General features: G+C 40.5%; 1 non-coding gene across 1 annotated transcript; it reads right to left on the bottom strand.

The window, feature by feature from the left end:
- Nucleotides 1-3,492: 3,492 nt before the first annotated feature.
- LOC141637017 (small nucleolar RNA R71) lies at nucleotides 3,493-3,599 on the bottom strand. The gene has a single exon (XR_012541581.1). It is a non-coding gene; the product is annotated as a small nucleolar RNA R71 (small nucleolar RNA).
- Between the last annotated feature and the right edge of the window lie 2,799 nt (nucleotides 3,600-6,398).

Raw genomic sequence — 6,398 nt, 5'->3', positions numbered from 1 at the left:
AACTTATTTAATACCTCAACTAATTTAGTAATTTAACACTTAATTACTAAATTTAATCTTATTTAATCACATTACAATAAGACGCAAAATTATACTCCCATAATTAAGGAATTAATTAATTCGTGTCACATACAATTAATTAAATATCTATTTGGGCCTCATCCTGTGGGTGTGACCTAAAGGGATCAACTGACCACCACCGTCACACGACAGTAATGTCAAACTCTAGTTAGCCAATCATTACCGATTAATGACGATCAGTCGACTATATAAAGAATCATCCCTCACGTATTCTTAGTATGAGATTTAATTATGACATTTAATCATGTGATCGCACTATTGTTGAGGACACATTTCCCAACAATGTCACCAAAAGTTAAAGGCCCCCCCCCACTTGTGGTTGCGCTCCACCCTCACCATTATCCGGTTCAACTACTTGGGCTCTATCAACCCAAAGGTCCACAAATGCGTCGTCAGGAGGCATATAGAAGTCTTGTGCACTCCCCCAACCCAAGGGTGAGTTGGGGGGACGGGGTAAGTACATGTAGTACTTGTAGTTTTGGCCACCCATGCACCAAATTACTAAGGCGGCGGTTTTGTCCACAACCTCAAGCATGTGTGCTCTCCCCAAGTAATGGTAGTACCATGAGACCACTACCGTCAAGTTCATAAGCATTTGGTGGAAATGACACACCCGTCTTTTCCACAATCATTTCGATCATACCCCCAATGAAAATGGTATTCTTTGGGTTCTTTTGTAACTCAAGGCAACCGCTCACAAATAACTCAACTCAATCCGACACTCCCCTCCCCTCCGGGGTCATGGACCATAGGCATTGTATTTGTTGGTAGTTCATTTTTGTAGGTTCGGTCATGACCAAAAAAATTGTATTGATGTGACGGCTCAAGAGGCGCAAAACCTGTTTTGGAAGGGTTGTGTTTTTGGAATTCCAATGCCTCACGACCCCCGTGATATAATTCCAAAAGGCACTCATCTTTTTTTTTGTCAAGGTTTTCTTTTGATGTGACCATAATTGGCGCATATTTAGCCCCCGAATTACCATTGTTTCCATGCTTTTTAGTGCCTATTTGGGTCATTTCTTATCTTTAGTTCTTTGTTTTGCATATTCTTTGAGATTTTGATCCCTTGGTAGGAAAGGAGTAAGAATCTTGCATTTTCATGGCAAAACGAGGCTAAATTGATTGTATTCAATGACCAAGCATCAAGGAGAGACAAGACTAGAAGGCCTTTGTACATATCATAGTAGAAGAACAATGTTGAGAAAAGGATCCTTGAGTCCCCGAGGAAATCCCCAAGGAATTTATGAAAAAAAGGGAAGAAAAGAAGAAGAATTGAAGCTGACCTACAATCCGAACGGATTGTACCAAATCCGCCCGTCCGTCCAGCCCAATCCGAGCGTCCCACCTTGGAATCCGCTCGGATTCCCCCAGCACAATCCGAGCGTCCCTCTCCTGAATCCGCTCGGATTCCTCAGTCCAGATCCGGCCGTCCCGACTCCAATCCGCACGGATTTCAAGATGCAAAGACGTTTTTCATTCTTCAAGCTACGAAAAGAGAAGCCCTTCTCTCAGAAAATACCGGCTTTTCCTTGCTCAACTTAAAAAGTGTAATTACTAGTTTAGCCCTTAGTTAACCCTAATGCATCCTCCCTAATTTTCACTATAAATACCCCATTAGGCTAATTAGAGGAGCATGTTCTTCTTATCAATAATTAGTGTAGTTAATATCAATCAAATCTCTCTTTAATATTGTAATCAAGTATTAATCAAGTTTTAATCCAAGTTTTAGTTCTTTAATCTCTCTCTTGTTCTTCCTTTATTTTGGGTAATTGAAGATTATTTGGGTTATTATTGGGAGATTGACAACCTCTCAATCTAGGATTCAAGTACTTCTATTATTCTTGCTTTATTATTGGAATCATTAGTAGGTATAATCTCTTAATCCCTATTTAATTATTGTTAATTACTTTCATTTATTCATCATGTTTCATTATGTTAGTATGATTGACAACCTTTCTAGCATGATCAACATGATAATGAGTGAGTAGTCTCTTAGCTAGGGTTTAATGGGTGATTAGGGGAAACCAACATGGGGAATGATTCATGCTTAAATCAATATGCTTTCATATCTTATTTGCTTGCTTGTTTTGATCTTAATACATGCACATGTTATATTTGATGAAATGCTAAGCCTATGAATCCTTGCATTTACTATCATCTTCTATCCTTTCAACTTGACTTGTAAGACATAACCCAACTCGAGTCTTGTTAGACCATGCATGTGTTGAGTAGGAAAGATTAAGTCGACTTGTAGGTGTTGTACAATCTAATCGATTCGGCTCCGGGACCCAAAATTTCCTAGGATTGTAAGATATAACCCAACTCAATCCATCACAACAATAATTGCTTGCTTATAATTTGAGAACATGTTTGTATGATCATATCCCATGATTCCCCTATGAACCCATGACACCCTAGTGCCTTTAATCAATTGTTTACACCCCTTATTTTATTCATCTTGCTAGTTTATTTTCATTGTTATTTTAGTTTAGTAACCTTCTACATCAACCCAATTTGTGACACCCCTAGACACTACTAGTTACAATAGAATTCTCATTTCAATACCCGTCCCTTGGGATCCGACCTTTACTTGCCTCTTTACTAATTGTAGAGTTGTTTGTGAAGTATAAATTGTGTTTTGTATCGACCATTGACCAACGACCACATATGCTTAATTGTGAACACAAAATGGCCTCGATCAAAAATGGCGCCGTTCTTGGGGACGGTGTTTAATTGATTTAAGATTTCTTTTATTGTTATTAGTTGTGTCTTTTTCACCTTGGGGAAGTAAAACTCCTCAAGGTTTGTTCTAATTGTTTTCGAGTTGTTTGATATTTTGCATGTCTAGAAGGTTACAAAGAGATTTGTTACCTTTTGACCGTGAAATCGAAAGAACCTTGACGAATAATAGGAGACTTGTTAGGAGGAATTTGGGAGGTGTTGGTGAAGTTGTTCAACCCACTAGTGAGTTTGTCAATCCTTTCGCAATAGAAGGAGAAGAAAACCCATTAAACAATACCACACAAAATCCACCTACAATGCCTAAATTCTCGTCACACTCTATACCCACCGAGGAGGATCTACCAAATGGTACTCCTACACCGCAACATCTCACCGGTAATTTTATTGCCAAGTCCGCCTTCATCCAACTAGTTGAGAGGAGCCAATTCGGGGGAATGCCTAGTGAGGACCCTCATTCTCATATGGAAACCTTTTGCGATTATTGTGAAGCTATCTCTCAAACGGGCGTGACTCAAGACCAAATAAGATGGGTCTTATTTCCTTTTTCGTTAATCGGCACCGCAAAGCAATGGTTGAAGGGCCTTGATAAGGCCACCCTTGGAATAGATTCTTGGAAGAAGTTAGCTCTAGCTTTCTACAAAAAAATTCTACCCACCGGAAAAGACTAACATGCTAAGAGCTCAAATTACGGGTTTTAAGCAAAGGGATGAAGAATCTTTGTATGAAGCTTGGGAGCGGTTCAAAGGTATTTGTCGCTCATGTCCTCACCATGGACTTAGCGAATGGTTTTTAGTGCAACAATTTTGGAATGGTTTATATGAAAATTCAAGGAACATTCTCAATATGCGATCAAATGGAATGTTCACCGAAGTTGATGACAATCAAACATGGAACAAGATTGAGGAAATGGCGGTCCATAATTCACAATATAGTAGGCCTCGCAAGGATACTAGAGGAGGAAAGTATGAAGTGGACTCCGTTACTCAATTGGGTGCTCAACTTAGTGCTCACATTGACACAATCAACTTGAAGTTTGAACAAGCTATTGCTAGACTTGAGGAAAGCTCAAATCATCAAAGCATCATGTCAATGCCATGACGGCATCCTCATCAATCCCAAGCGGGATATGTGAGAATTGTGGAACTTTGGGTCATGACTCAAGTGAGTGTAGGGGAACAACCGAACAAGTTAATGCTTTCCAAGCTTACAAAAGTGGTACCCCTTATTCAAATTTTTACAATGAAAACACCAAGTTCCATCCAAACCTCTCATACAAAAGCCAAAATGTTCAAAATCCTCAAACAACATACACTCCACCACCCATGAGAAATCAAAATCAAAGACCCTTTTACAATCAAAACCAAGGTTACCAAAATCAAAATCCATACAATCACCAAAATGACCAAGGTTTTGATGTCCAAAAAGCGGTCCTCCAAATGCAAAAGAATCAACAAGAATTTTTCACCCAAATGCAAAAAGATAGCCAAGCAAAAGACACCACCATCAACAACATTCTAGCTCACACCAAGATGTTGGAAACACAATTGACTCAACTAGCATCTTCAAGCTCACAAAGACAAAAGGGGCAATTACCACCTCAAAGTAATCCCCCTAGACATGAAACGGTTAGTGCCATTCACTTGAGAAGTGGTACAAGATATGAGGCACCGAAGAAGCAAGTTGAGAATGAAGTTGTGAAAGCTAGTGAAAAGGAAGAAATTGTGCAAAGCCCCAAGGAAGGGGAATCATCAAAAGAAGAAAGTTCAAAGAAAAATGAAGACAAGGCCAAAGAGAAGGAGCCCATTGTGATTAGACTTCCTTTTCCAAGTCGTCAAGCCAAGCCCAAATTTGATGATCAACTTGGAAAGTTCATGGAAATTGTGAAAAACTTAGAAGTCTCAATTCCTTTCACGGAATTAATCAATCACGTTCCGGCCTATGCAAAGTAGATGAAAGATATCCTCACAAAGAAGAAGTCGATCCGGAAACTTGAGACTATCGCCTTCACTAAGGTGAGTAGTGCAATACTTGAAGGGAGTTCACCTCCAAAGTTAAAGGATCCGGGAAGCTTCTCAATACCGTGTACCATTGGCGACACGACGATCAACAAAGCCTTATGTGATCTAGGGGCTAGTGTGAGTGTCATGCCATACTCGGTAAGTAAAAGGTTGGGAATGGGAGAGCTTAAATGCACCAATATCACTCTTCAAATGGCCGATAGATCGACGAAGACACCATTAGGGATATGGGAAGATGTCCCCGTGCGAATTGGGAAGTTTTTCATCCCGGTGGACTTTGTCATTGTTGATATGGAGGAAGATTCCAACATTCCAATCATCTTAGGAAGACCTTTCCTACACACCGCGGGTGCGGTAATTGATGTGAAACATGGAGAGCTCACTCTAGAAGTGGGAGATGAAAGCATAACTTTTAATCTTGACAAGACCATGAGAGCTCCTCGTTTGCATGAGCCATGTTTCATGATTGATCATTATAGCCGGAAAGATGAAAGGAAGAAATCGGAACTCCAATGGAGGAAGAAAATTGAAGATGCTCCATTCAAAGAGCAAGTGAATTGTGACAAGGAGAGCTTGCAAAGCTCATCAAAATCAACCAAGGAAGAAGAAGAAGGCCTTATTGGCCAAGAGAAGAAATTGGGAGAGTTGTCTCCATCTAAGCAAGAGATTTTCAATGATCAACTCAATGAAGTTTGTGGTCTTTGGGACGACGAATTTGAAGGGATCTTTAATCCCTACATTGGGCATGCCATCGATCATGATCAACAACAAGGGCCACGGTCTATTGAGGACCTCTACCATAACAATGAACAAGCTTTTGATTACTTCTTCAAGGTGTTGAGCAACATCAACAACACCTTGAACATGCCCCCTTGACATCTCATCAAGAATGAGAGTTTGGTGGAGTCCTCCCTAAACCACCACTTGTAAATATTTCTAACTCCCTAACTTACATTTCAATTCTTGTATTGCATTTTTGTCATTTTTGGATTTTTATTTACTTTGATCAAAATAATTGTCATGTAAGAGAGAAGTGAGGGAGGGAACTAACGATTTCAATTGATGTGTAGTGCTTTACCTTAGTGTGGGGATGGCAATTGCCTAGGCTATTCATGCCTTAGTAGTGCCCCCACAATGAAGAACACAAGAAATGAAGAAGAATGGAAGAATGGTAAAGGGAAATGCATTGTGCACGAATGAAGTGAATCCGGGTACAAAGGACCAGAATCCGAGCGGATTCCTGAGAATCCGCCCGTCTGCAGCAAATCCGAGCGTCCTGCTGAGAAGACGCCCGTCCTGGGCTAAGCTGAAATTGAAGAATTCTTGACTGTTAAAGAATCCGAGCGGATTTCTGGAAAGACGCCCGTCTCACAGAATCCGTCCGTCTTTTATACAAGACGCCCGTCTTGCAGCTGAAGAAAACAAAGAAAAATCTCTGGACTGAAATCCGTCCGTCCTGCACAAAATCCGCCCGTCCCTCGAAAAGAATCCGAGCGGATTCCCCAGAATCCGCCCGTCTCTAGGCGGGATTTTGAAAATTTTGAAGCTGCAGAATCC

The sequence above is a fragment of the Silene latifolia genome, chromosome Y (genome assembly GCF_048544455.1).
Source record: "Silene latifolia isolate original U9 population chromosome Y, ASM4854445v1, whole genome shotgun sequence".
Taxonomy (NCBI): domain Eukaryota; kingdom Viridiplantae; phylum Streptophyta; class Magnoliopsida; order Caryophyllales; family Caryophyllaceae; genus Silene; species Silene latifolia.
This window is presented reverse-complemented; position numbering and strand designations above follow the sequence as displayed.